At 37.2% G+C, this 26433-nt stretch overlaps 1 protein-coding gene across 12 annotated transcripts in view; it reads right to left on the bottom strand.

Annotated features, from left to right (window-relative positions):
• Positions 1 to 26433, bottom strand: part of Ctnnd2 (catenin delta 2) — an 849641-nt gene that overhangs the window by 575710 nt on the left and 247498 nt on the right. The window contains exon 1 of one of the 12 annotated variants that reach the window (XM_078018117.1): positions 588 to 738. The exons of 9 other annotated variants lie outside the window; for them this stretch is intronic. The gene's annotated coding sequence lies outside the window, so the exon portion shown is untranslated. 2 more of the 12 variants (XM_078018128.1, XM_078018123.1) reach the window with 2 other exon arrangements.

Genomic DNA, 26433 nt, shown 5'->3' with positions numbered 1-26433 from the left:
GTGCACTGAAGGGAAAATAAAAACCCACAGTTTTCGAATCAACTCTTACTTAATTCTTACTGAATTGCAATGACTCTTTGCATGGGTAATCATAACTCTCATAAAATCTAAAGTGCACACTAAGTTTTACTAAAAACAATTGTTAAACACATACAATGGTTAGTTAATAAGGAAATGGCACATGAATCCTGATCACCACTTTCTGTTTGATGTAATTATTTGGTATTTACAATTTCAACGTTCATACTCTGACTAAACTGACAACCAGGAGGCTAGAAGTAAATTCTTATCATAGTTGCTGAACATCTCTCTCAATGTGCAGCTTTAAAACTTTTGCAAAAAAAAAAAAAAAAATCATTACAAACAACACAGATAATGAAAGCATCGGGAACCCGAATACAGTTAGTTTTTCACTTCCTTTTACCTTTGCTGTACCTTTGGAAATAAATGGTCCTTAAACACTTGAAGACTGTGGTCTTCAACTAATCCAACAAGTCGATTAGTTCCAGAGCTGGGAAGGGTCACTCTGCCCTCCTTCCCCAGGCCGTAGCATGCAGGCAAGGGCAGATATCCAGGCTTGCACCCACCTGCTCCTCCCTCCCAGAACCGCGGCTAAAAGGAACTCAGAAGCACTCAAACACCAGGAAAGGAGAGAAGAACAGCCTTGAAAAAGTCAGGATGCCAAGTTATCATCGTTTAATTTCTGCTTTCACTCGAAAACAGTTTAAGAGAAAGCAAAGCAAGACACATCGGAGATACCACAAGCCTAGTGGTTGCCTTCTTAAAAGAGAGGAGAATAGAGTTCAGCCAGGCACAAAGGTCTCCATGACAACCGTGAATTTAGACCCCCACCAGCATTATTTATGCAACATTTCATCACAAAAGGACCCTCCCACTAGCCTGCCTTTCGAATCCTAGTTTTCTAATCTTCCATTCCTTTGCCCTGGATTTGTATCTGGATTCTTAGCTACCCCTATCTCAACACAAGAAAGCAACAAAACGCAGAGACCATGAAAAGTCTCTCAAACTGACTCTAGACGTTATCTTCTTTGTAAATGAGAAAGCGAGATGTAGCCTCAAGGTGGTTTTAAACTTGTATTTAAAACTTGTATTAAAACACAGGTTTGTTCTGATTATATTATTATTATTATTTTGAAATGAAGCTGCATTTTAAAAGGAACACAAAGTATACAAAAATCACAGAAATTCAACAGGGTCATGGAAAAGAGAAACTGGATACACATTGATTTGAGGCCAGAATTTATAAACTTGATACATGCCCTCACCCCTTAGCTATTGAAACAACTTTGAGTCTTTTACCAGATTCTCTGGATGTTAGCCATAACTTCCAGAAACATATTCAGCAAAGTATTTTAAACACTTTATTGAACACATACTGGGATATGTGTACTCTATTCACACCTATACCGTTTAGCATGATCAAAACTGTGTACCAAATGGACCCAGGTCCACATGTTATGATTAGATGACCCAAGGAAAGTTACTCAAAAGAGAGAAAACAGCTCAATGTAATTAGGTTGCTATGAGTATTATAAGATGACATCTGTACAAGACGTCAATTCTAAAATAATGTACACATGTAAATTGTTAGGATAAAATTTGATGATGCTAAAAGGAAACTATGAGTAAAAAGGTCACTTTTTAAAATGCGATTTTGATTTTTAAAACAACACAAATTTATTATTAAAAATTTAAATTTGAAATGTAGCTCAGTGATAGAGCATTTTCTTTACACACAAGGCCACAGGCTTGATCACCATTCCTGAAAAAAAAACAATCAATACACAATTTTATAAAATAAACAATTATACATACACTTTTATAAAGCATCAGGTCCTTCTTATTGTACAGATTTTCAACAACACCCTCTATATCCTTTTAATACAATGGCATATCTAGACCTAAATCATTCACCTTGACTTACGTCTTGATTATGTTATCTTTATTACAATTTGCAAGAAAGGTTTTTGGGTGCCTATATTTTCTGTAAGTGCATACTGGAGATGATTTCCTGTTGCCTGCAAAGTAAGCCCAAAGTCCCTGTTCTGCAAACCTAGGAGGCATCACTCACCTGGAAGGGGATGCTCCTGGTACCCAGAAAGCTCACTCACCCCCTTTTCTGGGAAGGCCTTCCTTAAATTGCGTATATGAACTAGAAGAAATGCAATTTTTATGTCATACTTTTCTTCCCTTATTTTGGAAAAAATTGTGAATGATTTCTGACACTGAAACTTGCAGAGGAGAATTATAAAGCTAGACTGGTTTTTCCCTCTCCTAAGAAAGTTATTGACCCAGGTAGAAATCGCAATGACAATAACAGTCACCCTGTATCTTGCTCTCAGTCAGCCCTCTCCTGCATCCATTCTCTTCTTTGAAGTTGCTTCTACACTCTCTTCTACTTTTTTCCCTCACTATCTAGTCTTTTTTGGATGCTTCTGATGTGGTTTTAACAACAGCTTTACTTCTTCCTTTTTTTCCTGTATTTTTCCAAGAGTTCTGCCATCTCATTGATTTTTTTTAAGCCTTAATTCACCTTATGATATATTCCTTGACTTCAACTTTTTTCATGATTTTAAATTTTGTCACACTATTAAAAAAGAATATGATTTACTTTCTCTTACATTACAAAGGGGTAATTTTCTTTGTTTTTTTGACCTGTTTTATATTTTTCTTATGTTACTTTCTTATTTGTTTCTTAAATTTTTAAACTTTGCAACAGCATCATTCCCTTGTCTTATCTTGAATTTTTGGTATATTATTTATTTTTGAATTATGAAAAATTTATCTTGGACTGCCCCCCCTTAATAACACTGGGAAGGAAAGGGTGCTGGGTGTTCAGGACACCACTCTCCCTCACTGTAGGTTCAGCTGGGGGCTCCCTCTCAATCCCTGCCTTCCATGTCTTCAGAGCCTAGTGCTCCTGCTGAGAATTCTGGTTAGGAACCAAACCTCCTTCTACCATTCCCCTTCCCTTTCTCCTCCCCCTACCCCTCCTCCCCCCTCCTCTTTCCCCTCCTCCCCCTTCCTCCTTCTTCTTCATCTTCTCTTTCTCCTTTTCTTCTCCTTTTAGAATTAAATGTGTATTTGTAATGTGTGGCAAGCATATGCAAGGTACTGGGTTTAGCATATGCAAGGTACTGGGTCTGATCTCCAGCACCGAAATAAACCATCTTTGCAAACTAGGAATAGAGAGGAATCTCAATTCAATAATGATAAAATAAGTGCCTAAAATTATAATCAGAGTTAAGTATTAAAACTTCCCTTTAGATACAAATGAGATATCATTCAGTGACATCACTTCTATTAAATATTGTCCTGGAGGTCTCAGGCAATAAAGAAAACATGCTATTGAACAAATACATCAATTTCCTTTCTGTATTAGGATAATTAAAACAATTATAGTATTTATAGTAGACCATCCATACCTAGGAATAAATATACGAGAGTGATCAGAGGGAAATATTTATAGATTGGCAGATTCAATATTATAAGGAATTCAACTTAATTGTATTGACAGGTTTAATAATTCTGGTCAAAACATTACCATGTATTCATGTATTCAATTCAATTCAAAGGCAGATGCCAAGAAGAGCAAACAGTTTGAAAGGAAAAGAAGGAATCTGCATCTTGAAGCTTGCAATACTTAAAGACTGAGTGATACCCACATGTGGAGAAAGAAACACAAGTGTCCAGACACAAGCCACACAAGCACTAGTTTAGAACATGGCACAGCAGAGTAGGGGCGGAGGCAAAGACGGTGCTTTTGATTCCTGAGAAAAGAGGTGCACCTTGACCCCCATCCCCAAAATATACAGTGAAGGTCTAGATTGCAATTGAAAAGCTTGGAAAGTAAAGCGTAAAACACACACGTGGCCTTGAAGCAGCTTTGGTACCTTTTGCAGGACAGAAAATGGGTTAATCATAAAAGGAGATAAAAGATTATAAATGCAACCATGTTAAAATTGGGAAATTCTGTTAATAAAAACATTATTAAGGGGCTGGTATTGTGGCTCAGAGGAAGAGTGCTTGCCTACCATGCATGAGGCACTGGGTTCGATCCTCAGCACCACGCAAAAATAAAAAAAAAGATATTGTGTTCACCTATAACTAAAAAATAAGTATTAAGAAAACACCATTAAGAAAGTAAAAGTACCTCAGTGAAAGAAAATATGTTCATCCTTTCTGTGTATATGTATAATAAAGTCAGGAATGAAATATAATACTAAGCTAATAGCAACCCAATACCAAAAGGGGCAAAATATTTGAAAAATAACTTCAAAGACACAATATCCACATATCTCCACATATCCACATGGTCAATAAATAAATGAAAAGTTATCGTTGTCAGTACTCATCAGGAAATATTTATATGAGCATATATATATATATATACATATATATATATATGTATGTGTGTGTATACATATATATATGTGTGTGTATATATAGTGGTTTTATATATATATATGGCAGAATGGTTGAGAGAGAGAGAAGAGGATGTTAAATATTTGCAAGTGTCAGATGTTATCAAAACTTCCAAAAACTGTAAGTGTGAGTGTAAAATGGTAAATGTGATGCTTCTCAGTCTCTTCAAAACTCCTTATGTGCATATTTTACTTGTCAAAAATTGTACTATTGGGTATTTACAGAACAGAACTGTGCTCTCAAGGACACAGAACTGTGCTCTCAAGGACACATAATGCTCAATGAGTCCAAACTGCACATTCTGGCATGCCCAGCAACTAGAGTGAACATACATGTACATGCACTCAGTCAAACATCACCCAGCAAAGCAACTGAGCCATCAGTCACCATAGTGTCAGACTAGATCTCCACCTACAATAGTGAGTGAGTTGAACTTGATGCCACATGTTCTTTCTCTGTGTATATTATACTTAAAAAGGGTCCTAAATTACTTTGGATGCTATATATTTGGAAGATAGAGAAGGCATTTTCATAAGAAAATGGGAAATTCTATTTAACTGTTACATGTTCTTAATGAAAAAAAATTCATTTTAACTTCAGAATTTTCTAGTAATATCTTTGCCAATTTTATTTTTAAAATAAAATAAAAGATTTTTCAGTTTTACAAAATAAATCAGAATTCTAGGATAGACGAATCACTGTTTGGTATAGTTATCATTAATTTTGTGAAAATTCACTGTGCCACATACCTTTTGAGAAAAGCAAGTAAGCAATTTCTGGGTCACTTTTATTTATTAACACTGGTAGCCAGTTGGAAGAATACGTAGTTCTAATATAAAAAAACCTATAATATTATAAAATATAAGTGACTTTTTAGTGATTTACAAATAACTTTAATACTAATATCTAAATGTTTTATTTTAATAAATTTTGATATTTAGGAGAGGCTTTTTGAAAAACTAGACTCCTGAAATTTTGTCTTCTCATTTTGTGAGAATCAGCATTCAAATATAAGCGTCTGTAATTCTGTTTAAGATTGTACATGATGGACAGTCAAGTTCCTGACTCTTCCTTCCAACGGTCACAGTGATGTTCCAACTCGAAGATTCTGCTGCCATTAAATGGCAGCAAGGAGTAATACTTTTGGGGCCAGCTCAGCTTTTCATTTGTAGTCCAACAGTTATGCCCGCTGTCCAGGCCAAAATAGACTGTACCAGGAGGCAGAGGAAAGAAGAGAAGACCAGAGGACGGAAGTAACAAATGAAGCTGGACCTCTGCCTCAGGCCTGGCAGTGACAGCTACTGGGATAAAACCAAATCCCTAGTCCCGCCCTCTGCTGCCCGAACGAACTCCTGAATCCTTGTGTTGGACCCAGAAATAGGACCCTCAGTATGTAGAGACTAGGAATGCAAACACTCACACACTAGCTCAAATCCATCCATCAGCGTGAACTTACATCTTGTCTCTAGGAGTACTGGATACCCTAAGTCTGGCTCCTGTGTGCTCCACTAGGGAATAAGCCTCTCATCTGGGACCTTACACTAGGTGAGTTACAGGGTTCCTTCACTCTATCCCCAACTAACCCTCACGCAACGGCAGATTAAGAACAAATGATTTCAGGGGCAGCTCTCCACCCTGGCATGAAATTAATTTCACTCTCTTCAAAGCACCCTGGATTATTCAGACAGAATGTGAAGTTGACCATCCTAGTGATAGTAAGCAAACCCCTTGGCATTCCTGATGTTGCAAATTATCAATCCATGAAATTTATATCATTTCACATTTTGGGCACAAATAAAATGAAGGTAGGCATTCCTCAGTGACCAAAATCTTGACGACCATAATTGCAAGAAAATGAATTAAGAGCATACTTTTTGAAATACAATCATTAGTTAAAGGTAAAGAAACACATCAGGGATGTGCCAGCTTAACTATGAATACATGCCCTTTCCAATATCAACAATAACAAATGCAGAATTTTTTTAAAAAGTAATCTCTCTCCCTTTCTCCACCCCCCCCAGCACCTTAGTAGAATTCAATATTTTAAATTATAAGAGGACAGTTTCCTTATGGCAAAACTACTAGCATTTTCTGTTTATTACCAGAAGGAAAGTGTCTATCATATTTTACTCTTTTCCATATTTCAGGCATATATTTAAGGCACTGTCTTTGAGAAAATGACTAAGCTTATCTGATTACTGAAAGTATCACATCTTAATCTGTGAGCACTAAGACTGACATTTGTTTCAATGTTTTTTTGCATGTTTAGCTTTTGTCTTTATTTGATATTCTTTTAACATTTATATAAAGTGGTGATCATGAATAAATACTGTATCAAAACAGAGTGGGCCCTGTTCCTCTGGCTGGATTTAAGTATTAAGTCATTGCCCTTGGCTCAAGACACTTAAGGAATACCAATAAGTAAACGCACATGACTAAGCATTTTAAGTTCATCCCACAATGTGTTTGGCTAAGACACTAGCCAAAGACACTACTTAAAAAATGCATGGGTGCATAAGCACGCACACGCACATGCGCGTACACACACAAACATAAACCCACCCCGAAAGAACAAAAAAACACAATTAAGATTTAAAAAAATACCAGAGGGGTACATTTAAAATGAGCATGAGTAAATTATTTGAAAACATACCACAGTTCAATACATCAAATCACATCGACATCTACATGCTGTATAATTATTCCACACAGAATGTGCTCTCCTTGGCTATTACACTTAGCCTCTAATATCTCGTCCTCTAATTCCAAAGAGTTAATGTGTGCCCTGGGAAGCTGGGTGTAGAGGACAGGGGATAAGAGTGCTCATCATGAAGAAAGAGGATTACAGACAGATCAGCAGGCTCAACATGACCAGCATCCCTGTAATGTCAGGACATTAGTTGTTATGGTTTGGATATGTGGAATCCCCCAAAAGTTCACGTTAGGCAATGCAAGAATGCTCAGAGGTGAGATGAGGAGATGACGAGATCTGCAACCCTACAGTGGATTAATCATCTGGTGCATTAATAGTCTGAATAGACTTCCTGGTGGCAACTCTATAAGCATGTGGGGCATGGCTGGAAGAACATGTCCCTGGGGATGATATTTTGTCCCCGGCTGCTCCTGCTCTGTTTCCTGGCTGTGGTGAACTGATCAGCTCTCCTCTGTCACGTTCTTCCAACCTGATGTTCTGCATCACCATCATACACTGAGCCTCTGAAATCATAAGCCCAAAACAAACTTTTCTTCCTCTAGGTGGTTCTTGTCAGTTATCTAGGTTACAGCAATGAAAACCTGACTAATACATTCGTGTTCTCTTTGAGTTTTCACATGGCTAGTATTTTTTTTTTAAGTCTGATAACTGTATGTAAATATTTGATGAGCAACCTTTATGAATTGTAGTGTATTTGTCACATTTGTTCTTGAATGCTTGAGAACCATCCCTAAGTTTTCTCCTTATCCCACTGTGCCATAGGGTGCCATGTGGAGCAGGGTTGGGAGCCGGTTTCAGCATGGATAAACTGCACTTTTTCTCCCTGGTATGGAAGCACCTGGCACCAAGCCACAATGGTGATTTTTTGAAATGTTACACCATCCTTTGAGAACTCTGAAGACTTTCCAATAAAACTCTTCAAAATCACTTATTTCTGAACATTGCCTGTAATGCAAGTATCCTAAAAACAAGGTCCACGACTGTATGTCACAACTTAAGGTGGTTCTAAAATGGACATTGCACTATTTGAAATAAGCATTTGTTTAGATTTGTTTATGACTTTTTAAGTCTCTTAAATACTGAAGCTTCTCCCTCCAGAACATGAGGACACCTGGAATGCAATAGTTCCTTGACATTTTCAAAACTACTCACATCATCTGAAGGACTCGATAAAAAAACTAAGGCTCATTTAGCTCTGTATATTTACGCTATGTTTTCTATATAGAAAGAAAACTTGCTCTAAGTTTACAATTTTCCCAAACCAATAATATGCTTTTCTCAAATTCACAATTGAGTACCATGGACTGGGGAATATATTTTTTTAAAAATAATAAAGTAAAAAAATAGTTGGTATTTTATTGGTAAGTAGCTCATCACTGGATAGCAAGGGTATCTTACTTCCCTTTGTACTGAAATTGCCATGGTCCATATTTTCACATGATGAGAAATCGGTGCATATTTTCTGTTGTATCAAAGAAACAACTTAAGCAACGGATGGATTTTTACCATAGTTTGTATGCATATTTCAAAGGAGTAAGTCATTAATTTAGTTTATATTTGTTTCAAATCACACAGATTTTTTCACGTGGAACCTGAATGGAACTTAAACAGTATGACTTCAGAATTTCATTTTTTAACCAATAGAAACCTGAAATCATTTACAAGATTTTAAGTTTGTCTTCTAGGAGCCATGTCTAAGAAGTCCTGTATCATGCTCTTATGAAGTTAGAATAATAATGAAGAATCAGATTTTCCATGCCCTTCCTGCCCAATCAAGAAAGAAAGCTCCAACCAGAAATCCCAGCTCCCTAAGAATCAGCCAGGTTTTTATGGGCACCTGCACACTAAGTCTGTTTCTCACCTCATCCGCCCACTAAGCAATCCTTCCCCAACCATGGTTTGTCAACCATTTGAAAAGTAATAAAGGTCTATTGTATATGGAAAATTTAAAGGTCTTTTATCTGATAGCATTTGGATGTCATAGTTGTACTTTTATAAATAAAAGGAGACACACATTACCTTCCTTTTCAATTAGCCTCCTGTGGAAAATGTACAGTTGAGGAGAGAAAGTGTTTAGTAATCACAGCCATTTATTTATTTATTTATTTATCTATCTATCAATCTATTTTCATTGATACTGGGGATTAAATCCAGGGGTTCCCTGCACTGAGTCACATCTCAGTCCTTTTAAAAATTCTTTTAATTTTTAGAAATTTAAAGCTAACTTTCCCAGTCTGGCCTTAAATTTGCCATCCTACTGCCTCCACTAGGATTCCAGGTGTGTGTCACCATGCCTGGTTTTAATAAATGCATTGAAGATGAAGAGCTAAATAGTCACCTTTCACCCCCTGAGAATATATAAAATCAATGGGACTTAGCCAAAACATTTGACCAGCAAGTGAAAGCATAATATTTTAATGCTTATTAAAATATTAATGCTAAAATATTTAATGCTTATTAAAATATTAGTGTTCATTAATGAGTTGCTCAAAAAACAGCAAAAGGAAATAAGTATCAATACAACATTGAAAACATTCAGGACAATATGCTTTAACAGGTCATAAGGCTACATATTTTCTGGAAAATTGAAAAAATAAAAACTGTTAAAAGAGAAAAGTTAACTTTTCTGGTATATTTTACTTTGAATAGGTACTTCATCTCTAACAGATCCTTCTGGAAACCTGTGTCTTCTAGAACTTTTTCATATGAACATATTTACAAATGAATTGAATTAACAGCTGAAAAAATCATCTTCTATCCCCAATTTATCAAAAATGTGGTGTTTAACCAACATAACATTATTTAATGACATTTTTGGAGGTTTTTCCATTAACTCCTAGAGGATATAACATCTTGAAGTTGCCAATTGTAGTTTTTTCCATATATATAGTATTATTTTACTCACATACGAAATCTGACCTAACTAAGAATTTCAGTCTTTATGCCTTTTGTTTTATTTTTACTACTTTCTAAAATCCAAAGAAGTTGGAGCTGGTCTATGAGGTCAATGTAAATCAAAGGTGAGGCTTTTGCTTGAAAGTGTAATTGTATTACAAGTCAGGGCAATTAGATTTCTCACTGGGTTTTTAGGTCGGAGAGTTTATTATTTTGATGATGAGAAACAGCACATGGAAACAGCTATCTATCTTCCTTCGAGCCATACTACATGTCTGAGGAGTTTAAAGGTAGAAGTTTCTTGGGGCCTTTTGATAGTGTTCTATTATCATCCAGGTGATATTTGAGTTACATGATGATGAATTCCAAAGTTAAAAAGTTATAAATTATGTCTACTTGCAGGAAATTCCAAATTTTGAAACCAAAATTGTTTTTTAAATCCCATTCTAAAGCACAAGCATAAATATGGATCTGAGTTTATGATCTATGATTAAAATATATATGCCAAATGTCTTCCACATACTCTCTGTTTTTCTCATCTGACCTCATTGGATGTCCAAGACAATCATAGGTAATGTCTACTTAGCAGGATTACATTTAGACATTAATATAGTGAATGTATGAATATTCAGTATGTGAAAAGCATTTGCTGACATCTAACTTCTAAAAAAATATTCGAGGCACATTAAAGCTTAAAAAAATCTCTATATAATATATACCAAATATTTTCCATAGATACATTAAATACATTGTGTGTTTTGTTTCTGTAAGTTGAAAAACATGCCAAAAATTGAATGAGTAAGTACGCACATCTTTTGAAGTGAAGACTAGCCCATGAAATTGTATTTCAAAATTATTGAGTAGAATGCTTTCAGACAATGACATTAGTAATAAAGGGTTTGATCTGAAATGTCAGAAATTAGCACAGCAATAACAGCACAGAAGTCAGAAGAAAATGAGAGTATTGGTGGTTCAAATGCAATAGGAACAACATATATGCAGATATTGTGAAAGCACCCAGGAGGACCTGTCCACCAAGGAGAGTAAAAGCTCCCAGATAAAGATCTAAAATGAATGAAAAGAATGTAAAGAATCCAAAATCTAATAAATACTGTCAGTTGACTAGTTTAAAGCAGGAAGGACTGTTTTATTGCTTTAGTAATAGTACATAGAGATGTAGAAATGTTAGAATATCTCACCTCTGAAATGAAATCATAACTGAGGAATATGTTAATATCTGTATTGGTACAGGTACAAATAAGACTATGCACCAACGTATTTCATACATCTATAAAGTCAAGCAAAACATTTGAGAGCTATAGGAAAACAGGTATCACAAATATGTTTTTCTTTTTTCCATAGCATAATGTTCACCTTTTTTTATTTTTCTGTCTAGGATCTAATGAAAATGATCAGTCTCTATTCCCTTCCACCTTGTATGGATTCTGTCATTACTATGAAAAAATGGCACCCTATTTTATATGAATTTTACGTTTTGTGCAAAAAGTTTTCTTGGCAAGGAAAATACATCATATTAAGCCATAAAGAACAGGAAAATTTTTTTCAGGTTATTAAAATTTAGATCACTAAATGTTAATGTGGCCTTTTTGAAAATCCTTAATAATCTTAAATTTATTGAAATAATTTTATTATATTTGATTGGTAACATTTAATTGTTTGCTTCCCAATAACTCATTTTGATTTTTAGAACTCTTATGGAGTTCAGATCCTTTCAGATTTTTCTAGATGAGAAAATACATCAGAATGGCAACATATAAGTACATCTATTGCCTTATGGTTTACAAGTGGTTTTGTATAGATTGTCACTTCTGATCCTCTTAATAATTTTTCAAGTAGCTACTAATACCAAAAACCATAAAGATATTATGAATTTGATAACATAAAGCTAATTTATATCAACATTTTTATATGGGAAGTTCAATTACCAGGCTAATTGCAGACAATACTCACAGACACATAAAAATAAACCTAGGTATTTAGGGGCTGCTCATTAAGGAAAGCACTTAGGTAGTATTGTGTCTCAAACCATTTACCAGATCTCTTCCAATCCACTCCCCCACCCCCATCCCCACCCCACTCCCACAGATCTCTCCAGAATGTTTTGCCAAGTGGACAGAATAAACCTTTCCTTACTGTTCTTGGTTACCAAGACTCAGGCAAGAACATTCATTCCTCTAATCAGGTGCTAATGAAGTGCCTTTTACCATATTTTATATATATATATATATATACATATATATATATATGTATATATATATATATATATAAAATTTTACTTCTCTTCTTATAGAAATTAATAATTTGTTTTATCTATTTCATTATTATAAAATATACCATCATAATAATTCATTTCTTAACTTTGCCAAATGGCTCCTGACAATGTAGTAGCATCAGTATTGAAGTATTAATATTGTCACAATTACGGGATTACAGGTGGAGGCATACTAGTTATTATTTTCACAATGTTGATACCAAGAATCATTCCACAGTTTTTGTCATCTGGGAGGATTTGAGAATCCAGAGCAACACATATGAATATTTCCTCTCAGGCAAGCTCCCCACGGACATGTGTCAGTGTGCATAATAAGCATGATGACATTAGATAGCGCTATTCAAACACTTTCTTGGCAGTCACAGCAGGAAACAAGGGCACTGCCCTTTGGCCATGGGGGCGAGAGTGAATCATCCAGCCGTCTGCCCAGATGGAAGAGTGACACACTGAGCCAGTGGGGACACTAGTGGAATAGCCTTACAATATTCACGATTGAAAAAGACAGAAACCAACAGACTATTTCACCTTCTCTTTAACTATTAAAATAATTCAATGATCTAAACATAGCTTTTCACTTTTCAAGCTGATAATATTAACATGCAATGATTGACTGAAGTAATCCCAACTCTGTAATTCTCCTGTGCTCCTAGAAACCTAAAGTCCATGAGTGGTGAATCCACACAACAAATATTAATGATTTTTTAAAGTATCTGGTAAACATAACTTAAATGCACAGTTTGGCAATTTTAAAGTAAATATATTTCTATGGTTATTCTTGACCCTATTACAGAGTAAACAGTAATACAGGATAAAAGACTTCATAATGGGCATCTTAACAACCACAACCACAAAGTTTTGACCCCTTATGCCCTTATGCCCTTAACTCCAAGATGTGCTTTCACTCATCATCATGGTAGGAGTCCATATGTCATGTTTCATAAATCTAAGAAACTAACTTTCATCTGCATTTAGCATATTACAAGGATGGCCACCTACTTGTGCAATAAGAACATTTTCATTTCTAGTTTCCAAAACAGAAATTCTAAGATCTTAATGCAAACCAAAAAAATGAAACAAACATAAACAGTTCATCCACATTTCACATATTAATGTCACCGTGATAGCAGCTGATGGTTTTCAACTTTAATATCGTTGGCATCCTTGTCAGGATCTCAAGAAAAAACCTTGCTTGTCCTTAGGTTACCAGGATTATCCCTCCACACACCTGCTTTCAAAGTGAAATAGGCTGCAGGCCCCAGAGGAATCCAGAGTAAATGGCTAATTACAGAGTTTGCTGCACACGGCTTCATTATCATATTATTTTAATATAAAATGTAAAACCAGGGAACATCATTTTCTCTAAAAATAAAAGGCAATGAATATGAACAGATCTTGAATGCATGATAAAGTATAAACATTGCAGAGAAGTCTATTACAAACCCAACAAATCATTAGCTTGAGAAGTCTCTTATCATTCATACATTCATGCATTCAACAAATAGTTATCGAACTCCCATTTTGCTCTAGGAGCTCTAATGAAAGATACGACAGAAAGATGTGGCCCACCCTCATGGAGCTTACAATCTTTGTTTTGGAGACATTCAATATCTGATACTCCATATCTGACTTCAGAAACTCTTTTTTTTTTTTTTTTTTTTTTTTGGTACCAGGGATTAAACCCAGGGGCGCTTAACCAATCAGCCATAACCCAGCCTCCTTCTTTATTATTTATTTATTTTTTCTCTGAGACAGGGTCTGGCTAAATTGCTTTGGACTTTGCTTAGTTATTGAGGCTGGCTTTGATTCTGTGATCCTCCTGCCTCAGTTTCCCAAGCTGCTGGGATTACAGGTATGAGCTAATGCACCAGGCTAGAAACTCAGTTTTATCTCTGTCAAACAAATTTATTTATTCCTCCAGTGAATTTCATCTAGTAAACATTTAATCATGACCTAACAGACTGAATACGTATTTTCCTTTTAAATAAGTATATGGTGTTAAGACACATCTCAAATATCCAACGTTATTTATTGCTTTACATCATACATGGAGGGTGGAAATAAAAACACAGGAATTTCCTATTGTGTGTTTGCAAGCATTCATGCTCCTAAACAGGTTCTCCTTTTCTCACTGAAGTCTCTGGTGATGGAATGTGGTATATTGGGGCTTATATTTTGGAATAAAGGCAGTATTCTATTTATGCACATTCAACTGATACCGGTACTACCTGCTCACCCCACAAATTCACACTGTACTTGGTACCATGAGTTAGCAAACACCCACGATCTACACATTGTGCAAAGTTCTCCACATATATGGCCAACAACTTCCACCACTGCAAAGAAAGTTTATCTTTTATCTTTATCTTTTAAAGATGAATGAGATTCAAGAATAGGCCACTAAGCTTGTATACGTGGAGCATGGGTCTGGCCACAGTTCTGACTCCTAAGTATTGTCTTCTCCTGCAGCATGTCTGCTTTCTGTATACAGTGGTCCATATTCTCCCACATCCTGCCTTGATGTCCTCTGGCTTTCTAAATCCTAGTTCTTCCTCTGTGGTATAGAAAGTCTGGGGCTCATCTTCTCCATGTGTCTCCAATGCTCAGCTATTACCTGGATGTAATAACCATCATACTCCAAGATCACAAGACATATCTCAAAAAAAGCAGTTACATCGGTATTATCATGTTAAGTGGGAAATTAAATGGGTATTTATAATTCCAAGTCTGTGGAGGGATTAAAGAGATCTTCATAATCACTCTTGTCAACCTTTTGTTTTTAGAGCCTGGAGACCTACCTACCTGCACGTCTGCCCCTTCTGGTGATGGGAAATATACAATTGGAAATGGAAGAATGCCACTCAGAAAGGAATGGATACCTGTCTCTTTGAGTCCATGGCAAGAGTGGAGAAAAGAAGGACCAGTCTAAGGTGCCATCCCCAAACCCCTGAGCAACCCATCTCCCCTTTATAACCTTTCTTCTTTATTGCCCTGGACAAGTTTTCTCTTGTGTGGCCTTACACTGTCAATCACTTTCAGGCATTTCCATATAATTTTATGTTTAAATTTAATTTGTAAATGCCAAGAAAAAGACATTAAAACATAACATGAAGATGATTCATATTCACTTTTGGAAAAAATATTGAATCATTTATCCATGCTTTCGGAGGATTGGGAATGATTAAATGCAGCATGTGGTGCAAAGAGACACCTAGAGTAGAAGCAACTACTCTTAAGTTGTAGATATAGCACCAGGATTTCCTGGGGAAGTTATTAAACTTGTCTTCAATGAAGTTCTTTTACGTCACACATGGAGGGTTAAGATAAGAATGCAGGAATTGGAATAACACAATTGTACAGTAGAATGAAGCTGACAGAAATGCAATGACAAAAGGCTGCAAGGTCTTTGGGGTCAGAAGCCTATTCACACACCTCTCTGTGTGTATGGAACTCTGGGACAAGGATGCTCAGCAGCCTAACATCCATGTTAATGGACTGGACAGATACACATGGAAGCAATCAATTTCCCCAGAATTTAAACATGGTGAGCACAATGTCAGTGTGCCTTGGAGGCTGAACATGTGATGCTGAGGCAGACAATCATCGAGTTGGAGGGCATCCACCACACAATGGCATCCACCATGCATCAACTAGATGTTTTCTCATGGTGATAAGTTCTATGACCAAAGTACCATAGTCCAGTAGAGAGACAGAGCTTCTCATGGGTACACAGGCCCTTGAGAAACATTAAGTTTTGGATTTTATTCTAAGAAGTGAAAAGAAACCAAAAGAGAGATCTAAGTGACATGATCTGGCAGCCACAGGTTTTGTTTTTATTTTTTCAGTGATTGGTTTAATATGAACTGTACTAAGCTTAATGTGAACCTACCTAGAACAATGAAACAGAAATGAAGAAATGTCTTGATTTGATCTGAAAAACCATGATTCACAGAAATCATGTATGGGACCATAGAGCAATCGACTGTAATTATCCAGAAATGGCAATGGCTGGGGCGATGGGGTGGCAGTGGAGAAAAGCACAGTGTGCTGAAGTGTAGGTAAGGAGACCCGGCCGCTGTGAGAGGAACAGTCCTGAAGATGGCCCCTTGTTCAAGATCCCCATCATGGCTCCGCAAATATTCCTCTAAGTTCTACTGTGAAGGAAACCTGAAGACGAACTGAAGGTTTCTAATCAGTCGAGCTAAAATAGACAGACACTGAAATCATCCAGGTTAACAGAATCCAATTGCTCAAGTCCATTACATCGAGCATATCCTGTGGCTACAGCTGGAGAGATATGGCCATAGGGACAAGAGTTGAATTAGAAGGAAAGGCCAGAGAGATCCAAAGCCAAAATGGAGGAAGGGAGCCAGGAGCCAAAGGAAACAGGTGGAGTTAAAAAGTCAAGAATGATGATCCCAAGCACCAGCCAGCAAGGAGCCAGATATCCTGACCCACAACCACCTGGAACTGAACTTAGACAACAACTTGAATAAATTTAGAAGAACATTCTTCCACAGAACTTTCAAAAGGAATGCAGGCTAGCTGACACCTTGATTTCATGCCTGTGAGACTCACGTTGGACTTCTAAGACAGTGCAATCAAAAAACTGGTGGTGTGTGAAGCCACTAAGGCATTAGTAATTTGCTATAAGAGCAAGACAAAATTCATACAGCAGTAGAATATATAGAAGAATACATAGAAGGGAGGAAAAGAGACAGGATGATACAGCTCGGCGGACAGAAGGGATTACTTATCAAGGTGGAAGGGAATGGGAGAAGAACATTGGGGGAGGGGGCAGAAACAAAGATGTTGCTTTGAACACGTTGTGCTTGAAATGTCTACCATTGATGCAGCTAGAGGCAACAAGCAGGCAAATGAAAATATAAGTTTGGACTTTGGTAAGGAAGTGAGAGCTGGAGACAAACTGGTTTTTTAAGTGTACCATAAACATAGAATACTGTTTTTAAAAAATGGGGCTACATATGCACTATCCGAAATACTGATGAAGAGACCACGTCTTCAGAATATTCTTATTAATAATGCCTCAGGAAAATTTGGAATATTAAGACAGAAAGGGCATTACACACTCTTGCGGACTGAATGGTATCTTCCTCCAAAAAGTATATGGTGGCATCCTAATGCCCAGAATATATGAATGTGATTATACTGAAAGTAGAATCTTTATAAAGTATCCAAATTAAAATGAGGTCCTTAGAGTGGGTGCTAATCCAACAGGAGGAGTGTCTTGTTAAAAGGAGTAGGGAGAACCCTCAAGTAAAGATATAAGCAGACAGCAGCACAATGCTTCCATAAGCCAAGGAATGGAAAAAAAAAATCACCCACAAACTACCAGAAGCAGGGAAGAGGAAGAGGCCTGAGACAGATTTGCTCTCAGCCTTTGAATAAATCCACCTGTTGACAACTTGAACTTGGATTTCTGGCTTCCAGATTGTGATATGTTCAACAATTATATAAGCAACCTAGTTAGTGATACACACACACACACACACACACACACACACACACACGTACCTATAGTGAGATATATATCAGCCCTAACGCATTCTGTAAACTTGCCCTCTGAGATAGCCATAAAGATACATTTGGAGTATTATTATCTCCATATCTAGCAAACATAATATTATTGCACATTGTAAGATAAATAAAATAGATGAAAATATGGCAAGAAAAAATTATAGTAATCACATAATTTAAATTACTCGATCTTAAGAAACAGCAAGCATGTATTCATCATCAAACATACATTCTCTTAGAAGTTAAAGTTTATTTTATAAGAAGATCTTACAATCTATTGCAGTTCAGTTGACATAAATTACTGTTCCTTGACTATTGATATTCCATGAAAATTTATGGATAGAAAAGTGCTCAAGAGTCTTAGTTATTAACCCACTTCATGATATTCCTTGTATTTATTCAAATAATGTTTTATTTAACTTAGACCTGTTAAAAATGTCAAACTGTCAACATCCCAAATGGAAGAAGCTCAAACCTTGGGCTTGAAAGTCTGTGAACACGGCAGGCATCTAACCCCCTCTAACTTTAAAAGGAGCATACCTTCTGCTATAAACAGAAATTGATATATAATTAGGCCTCATGTAAGGAATGTGCTTAATGTTGACACTACCCATTATAAAAAAAATTCTCAAGTTCATTATCAGTCATAAAAAAGGAACCCAGGGGGAAAATTCTTATAACATGAATACCTCTGAAATTTATTAAATATTTGCAACAAACCTAAAAATAGAAGCAGCCAACTTCATGAACTATGTTAAAGGGAATATAGACTGACCCAGAACAATGGAAGGTAAGAAGAGTCCTGGTGAATTTTGAATTCCTATGATTCATATAAATCCAGAAAAGACCTATGTGGAAGTAGAAATTAATGGAGTATTATCCCAGGCAGGCCCAACGCTTTAAACATCATCTAAATTCCCAACCTTTCACCTCCAGGTCTGCCCACCCCATGGAGCTCCAGAGTCATTTATTCAAGTACCTATTTCCCATTCCCACTGGGTAAACCAGATGTCTCTAAGTTCCCACATCCAGGAGAGAATTGTTATTTTTCCCATTATCCCCATCACATTCCTCCCAGCTTTTCTTCTTCTGGAGTCATCACATCTCTGTAATGGGACCACCAGCACAGCAGCCCCAGGGGACAGACATGAACGAGTTGCTTTTCCATATACCTCACAAAAGTACACAAGCCCGATTCTCTTGGTTCTGCTCTCCTGCAATATTCTGAAATCCTTCACTTTTCCTCATCTCTACTGATTCCAACAAATGTCTCCATGGTCTCTAGCGCCAATGTCTAGCTGGACATTGGTGGTCCATTCAGCTACTTTGGAGTCAGAGTCAGAAGGATCACTTGAGCCTACAAGTCTGAGACCAGCCTTGGCAGCAACAGAGTGAGACACCATCTCAAAAAAATAAAATAAAATAAAATAAAAAAGTGAAAAAAAAGAAATTTCCTCAATGGCATTTTACTTGATTCCTGCTTCTCTTCTTGCCTCTGACCCAATAGCCCCCCACTTCCAACATCTTGACTTTCTGAGAGCAGAGTTTCCATAAAATTAATGACATTTCACTCCTTTCCTTAAAATGTCTCAAATGGCTTCCCAACAAGTCATCCTCCCCTTCTTCCTCAGCATCAGGATGCAGTGGTTACCTGAGGACCTGGTTGGACAGGACTCTGCCATCCTCTCTGACTGACTTGACTTTACCCTTCACTCTCTTTACCGAACCCCAACCACGTGGTGTATGTTCTTCCCTAGACAAAGGAGGTGGTTCCCGGGGCCAGGGCATGCTTCCCCTAGACCTGTCCACTTTGCTCCTGTTCTTCCTTCCAGCCTGAGCACGGGCCTGCTCCTCAGGGCAGCCTCTGCTCAGCGCACACTGCCCACCTTCCCATTCTCTCTCAATGCCCCTGCCTCTGTGCTTTGTCCTCTTCATAGCACTCATCACCACGTGAAACGACAGCTATTGCTTTCTTGGTTTTGCCTGAGGATTTATTGTTGGTCTCCTCTAGCATTTCAATGTGGTTTAGTAATGTACCTTCCTGTTCACTTTGCACAAAAATGAGACAATTATTTTTTATGAATTGTGAGCAGCGGATCTAAGTTTGCAAATTTTTTTTTTCCCACCAAACATGAGAAATATGGGGCTCTTTAAGAGCCTGAATTCTTTCTACATTGGTGGGTCTGTTCTGACCCTGTCACCATGGCAGTCAGTCTTAAATTAGAATTACTAATCACTCACTGGCACCCCAGTGGGAGAATGACATTTCTTAAACTTTTGGAAGAATAATGGTCTATTTTATAATACCTATGAAGGACAAAATTCCAGTGCTTAACTTTTTGGCCCACTACAGACTGATAATATACAACAGTGACAGGTGAGACCACAGGAAGGAAGTCTCGTCTATGGGTCTGAGTTTGCTGCAGCCTGTTTGTCTAGCTCAAGCCTGGTTCCAGGGAGGGGTGAAGCCACGGGCCAAGTGGTGGCTTCACCTGAGGGCTGTCTTCCACCCCCGTATGGGGATCTCAAACTCACCTCTCAGTGATAAATCCCTTCCCCTTGGCCAGGCCTATTTATTATGAACGTTTCTTCCTAACAAACCACATTGAGAATCCCTTAACCTACACAATGACCTCCTTTGAACACAAGGAGAAGTTTGAAACTGATTTATTTGACAGCTATTTGGTTTGAGTCCTAGCATTTGTTATGTTGATTTATGATAACAACGTAAGTGCTCAGGACAAGAGTTTTAGGACTTGGTCCAGACTCCAAGTACCACTTCAGCTCCCTGTACACTGAGTTCCCATTGCATGACAGACGAAAGACGCGTTCAGGAAAACTTGGCCAGCACAATGACAGTAATGACCTTCGTAAATGAATCCTAACCAGAACCTCAATACTTTATTAAATCAGGAAGGAAAAACATTTGGTTTGTATCAAAAAAAGTGGCATTCGAATGCTTCGTTTTGCTGGTTGTAGGGCATTTTGAAATACTAAAGATTGCCAACCATATGGGTAAAAAACATATTAAAAGTTTTTGGTTTTGTTTTTGATTTTTTTTTTGATGAAAGCTTTTGCTATAACCCCTTAAGAAATGTAAGAAGTGAATTATATCTCTATTTTGGTGTTGAAAAATTAAGGCCTACAGACACAAAGTGACTATTCCATATTTACACACTGTTTTATTTTTACTCAATTAATTTTTAAATTGGTGCATTATAGTTGCACACGAAAGTGAAATTCATTGTGATGTGTTCCTACATGCACAGAGCATAGTTTGGTCAATTCTATTCCATGGTTCCTCCTATTCAACATCCCTTCTCCCTCCCTTCATCCTTTCCTAGACTCCATTGTTGTTCTCCCTCCTATTTTTCATGAGATCTGCCCTTTTTAAATTCTTTTTTTCTCTCCAACATCCACATACGAAGCCAAATATTTGATCCTCGACTTTCGGAGTCTGGCTTATTTCACTCAGCATAATGTTCTCCATTTCCATCCCATTTCCAGAAAATGACATAATTTCGTTCTTCTTTTTGGCTGAGTAAAACTACATGTGTATATACACCTCATTTTCCTTATCCAATCATCTACTGAGGGACACCTAGGCTGGTTCCATAACTTGACTACTGAATTGCACTACTGTAAACATTGATGTGCCCGCATCAATATAGTCTGCTGATTTTAGTTCTTTTACATAAATACCAAGGACTTAAATAGCTGGATCCTATGGTGGGTCCATTCCTACTCTTTAGAGGAATCGCCATTCTACTTTCCAGAATGGTTGTGCTAATTTGCAGTCCCACCAAAAAATGTAGAAACATACCTTTTCCCACATCCTTGCCAGAATTTATAATGTCAAAAGGCAGCCTGATCTTTGATCTCAGCCATGGAAGTCGGCTTTCACTGAGCCCTCTCCTTCCCCTGCTTATAACAGGAAACCCTCTGGATTGCAGATGATGATCCATGACTTAAATGTAGCAGAACATTGTGATCATAAATGTGGCCAAATCAATTATAGCAAAAACATGTTGATCCAAAAAATAACATCCACAGGGAGCTCTACTTACCTAGAAGTAGTATGAAAAATCCCTATTTCTGATAGAAACGACATATGGTAGGTTTGGGTACACAATTATCTTATTGAATTTTAACTATAATTCAGTTTAGGGAGAAAATAATATTGTAAACTATCTGGAATGAGAAGATACTATACCTAAGGCAAAAAGCATTAAGATGGACTATAATTTGGAGCCAAGAGTTAGGAAATGAATCCAGGATCTGAGGCAGTAGAAAAAGTCTAATGAAAAATCCTGCCAACCCTAAAACCTTCAAGTTTCATGTTCAGGGAAACACAGGACCCTATTAGGGTGGGTTGTCATTCAATCATGGAAATGACATGATTATCTTCATGTTATGCCATGTGTGTCAGGATGCAATGTGAAAGTCTTTCCCTGAAAATCAAGTAGATGTGGTGGATGCACTGTCCAGGTCTTGCCTTCCCAAGCCTTTCTCAGGACACACACCCTGAGAACCCATGCCTGCCTCTGCCACAGCATCACACTGGAGACACTCAGCTGGTTTTCAGTCTTTGCAGGCGTGGGCCCTAGATGCCATGTCCTACCCGCCAACATTGGCCCTTCCTGGCCTGGCGGACTTGGCATTTCCAGCTCCAGGGTCAACTTCCATAAGAAGCTGTGGGTGCTTCTCCCAGGGAGAGATCCCCGTGCAAATTCATGCACCTGACAAGAGGTCTGCTCCATCCCTCAGCCCATGAATTGTAAACATTGAAGCCGGACCACCGACCCCCCTCAGACACTGAAATTTTAGAGGACAATGATTCTATTATATTTCTAGATGAGTTCCTAATACAAATAAGTGATCAAGAAATATTTGACACTCAAAATAAAACAATTTATTTTAAACAAATAGATATGGAAATTTTATCTCTTTGATTTCTATTGACACAAGTCCCAACAGCAGGTGTTCAGCAAGCCTGGATTGAACGGAGACTATATCACCTTAAAGCAAACAATGGCCTTATGAGCATGCCCAGCAGGAACCCATATACCAGAAGTGGCACTCCAGTCTACCCTTTAAACACTGTTGACTTGGGTCACTGAGAATGTGCCTTTACCAAAGGAACATGGCAGACCATAAATCTGCAACTCTGAGGAGAAAACGTAGGCCCAAATCTCCAACAAGTCAGCACAGGAACTGACTTCCCTATCAGGACTCCTAAACCATGGAAATACAGTGAAACAACAATAAGTGAAAAGGCATCAAACTAAAAAGCTTCTTCAGAGGAAAGGAAACATGAGTATGAGAGAGAGCCTACAGAAAATGGAAGAGGAGATTTTCCACCTGCTCTTCAGACAGAGCATTGATCTCCAAGATACACAAAGAGAACTCAAAAAACTTAACACCAAAACCCAAATAACCCAATCAACAAATGGGCAAAAGAACTAAACAGGTGTTTCTCACCAGCAGAAACACGAATGGTAAATGAATATATGAAAAAGTGTTCAACATCCCTAGCAATTAGGGAAAGGTAAGTCAAAACTACATTGACGTTTTATCTCACTCCAGTCAGAATGGCAATTACCAAGCACAGAAGTAATAATAAATGTTAGCCACCATGTGGGGGAAAGGAACACTCATACCTCATTAGTGGCATTGCACATAGTGCAACCACTTTGGAAAGAGTATGGTGATTCTTCCAAAAACTATGGATTGAACCACCACATGACCCAGCTATCCCACTTCTTGGTATATACCCAAAAGTTTTAAAATCAACATATTACAGTGACATAGCCACATCAACATTTATAGCGGCACAATTAACAATAGCCATGCTATGGAACCAACCTAGGTGCCCTACAACAGGTGAATGGATGAAGAAAATATGAAACATATACACAATGGAATATTACTCAGCCATAAAGAAGAATTAAATTATGGCATTTGCCAGTAAATGGATGGCACTGGAGACTATCATGCTGGGTGAAATAAACCAGCCCCAAAGATCAAAGGTCAAATGTTTTCTCTGATATGCAGAAGCTAATCCAAAATAAGGAGGTGGATTTAAAAAAAAAGAGAGAGAGAGAGAAAGAAAATAAAAGGGAAAGGGAATTTCATCCAAATAGAAGAATGATCAGTAGAACAGAAGAAGGGGTGTGGGTGGGGGGAAGCAAGGAACAGGAAAAGGGAAAAATAGGGGAATGAATCTGACCAAACTTTCATATATGCTACATGGACATATGTATTTTTTAAAGTAAAAAAAAAAATAATATATATATATATATATTTAAAGTAATATATAAAAATAAATATATATATTAAAGTAAATTATAAGTGGATTAAAGATATAAAGAGAGATAAGTGGAATAGAGGGAGGGGAGTGGAGGGTTGGGGGTTGAGTGCTAGGGACTGAGTTGAAACACATTGAGTTTCACGTTTTTGTGACAATGTCAGGGTATAACCTGGTGCTGTATATAAGAAAAAAAAAATAAAATAAAGTTAAATATTGTGTGTGATTATAGTACCTTGCTTTTTGTTAATTATTATTCATGCCTTCTGACTTGGAATTTTGGTTTTCATAGAAATAAAGAAATTATCAAAAGTAATAGTTATTTCTTAAATAATAATATTAAGCCAGGTATGCCTAAAAGATGTTTAGATTACTAATGGCCTAAATAAGCGGATTTATGCCAAGAAGCACCACATCCTAGCTACATACCCACCTACACTTTCAAGGTATGTGCATTAAGTAACTTTAAATGTGCAGACAAAATTATTCACTGAAATCAGGGTGGAAAAAAACAGGGTAAAAAATATATTTCTTTCTAAGAAAAGAATGCTATTCCTAAAAACAAAAATAAAAATTTTACAATTCTCTGTGGGTCAATTAACCACAGCTTAATTTAATAGAGTCATAGAATTTTTTTCCCCCAGCTGCGTATCAATTTCTAGAGTGCATACTGTCTCACTTGGGCTAAATAACGTTGTGAACGAGGTATGTTGGAAGAACCAATCAGCTTCTCTGTGGCATTTTTTAAGAAGTTTTTCCAAGGTCAAGAGTTCTTAATTATAATCTGCCTTGCTTTGGGGTTGTTTTCATTTCAGTTTCAAGATGGCATTTGGTATCTCTGGCACCTTGTGTCAATAATGAATTTAAGGTTTAACTTGCTTCCTTCCCACAATTTTATAAATACACATCCATGTGTATGCCACTTACTGAGCTTCAGTTAAAATAATCTTTCTAAAGTTCTTATAAAGATCCAGTATGACATTTATGAGAAATGCAGGCAGGCCCCGACTCTATCTTGAAAGTGAAAAGGAAACTGTTACAAGAAATACCTCTCTTATGCCATCCAGATTCCAGGAAATAAATCACCACCAGGAAGTAGCCAAATCTACAATCCAATCAGGCACTTAAAGACATTGATTGGCATGTTTGCGTTAAGTTTTTATGCATTCTGAGCTTTCTGCTTCAGGCAACTTATTGCTTCAGGTTAAATTAAATGGTGGGGTACACGCATTCCCCAGAGGTAGCCTGGTGTCTGGCCCATGCTCTTTCCCACCATCCCCCCAATTACCCACAGTCTAGGAACGGCCAGAACTAGGAATAGAACTTCCTGTCTCCAAAACAGCCTGACTCCTGACTTCTGTGACTCTTCCTCTCCCAACAAAATCCACAGCTTGTTCCATTACTTTGCACCATTCATCATATTTACATATATAAACTTACTGTTTTCTGCCCACCAAGTTTTCTGTGTAATTACAGGAGCTCCATGATGATCAAGTCATTACTAAAACTCAAGGGTCCTAACCATGTTTTTCTCCTTTACACATGTGTTCTTATTTCTGATGTCTTCATCCTATTTCATGATATTACATTCCTCTTGCTTCCAAGTTCAAAAATGCGATGTCACCTTTGAGTCATCCTCTTGCTCTTTTGACTACCTTACCTGCTGTGTATTTATTTCCAAGTCCAAGAGTGCATGCCAAATAGGACCCTTCATTTACCTCCAGTGACCATCTTTGTAATCTCTCACCCTTGGAAAGAAATTCCTCAATTCCTCAGGCATCCTCTGTGGCTGGGTACCATTCCATTCTCCCACCTCTAACACTCACAAAGTACTTGATATCATAGTCCCCAAACCTGATTCGTGTTTTGCCTTCTGTGTTGCCATTTGTAAAGCCTTTTCTTCATTCATTCATCATTTATCAAGTATGAATACTATAACACATACTTTGAAAAGAACTTTTTATGCACACACTTAAAACACTTATTAAGCAGTTATTATTCTAGGCTCTTCATAGGTCCTGAGTACAACCATATGAATGAAAGTAAACCTGGCCTTGACCTTATTTTCTATTTCATACTGATGCACTGAGGAATATGGGCCATTTCCCAAAATATCTTGAAAGTAAAATACTTCCACAAATATTATGGAGAAATAATTCTGGCCCCCAGTGTGTCAAAGTTAAACAAGGGTCTTTATCACATGAACTTTAGAGTCACTTATAATTTAATAAGGCTTTGTAAACT

The sequence above is a fragment of the Ictidomys tridecemlineatus genome, chromosome 1 (genome assembly GCF_052094955.1).
Source record: "Ictidomys tridecemlineatus isolate mIctTri1 chromosome 1, mIctTri1.hap1, whole genome shotgun sequence".
NCBI classification, from domain to species: Eukaryota; Metazoa; Chordata; class Mammalia; order Rodentia; family Sciuridae; genus Ictidomys; species Ictidomys tridecemlineatus.
This window is presented reverse-complemented; position numbering and strand designations above follow the sequence as displayed.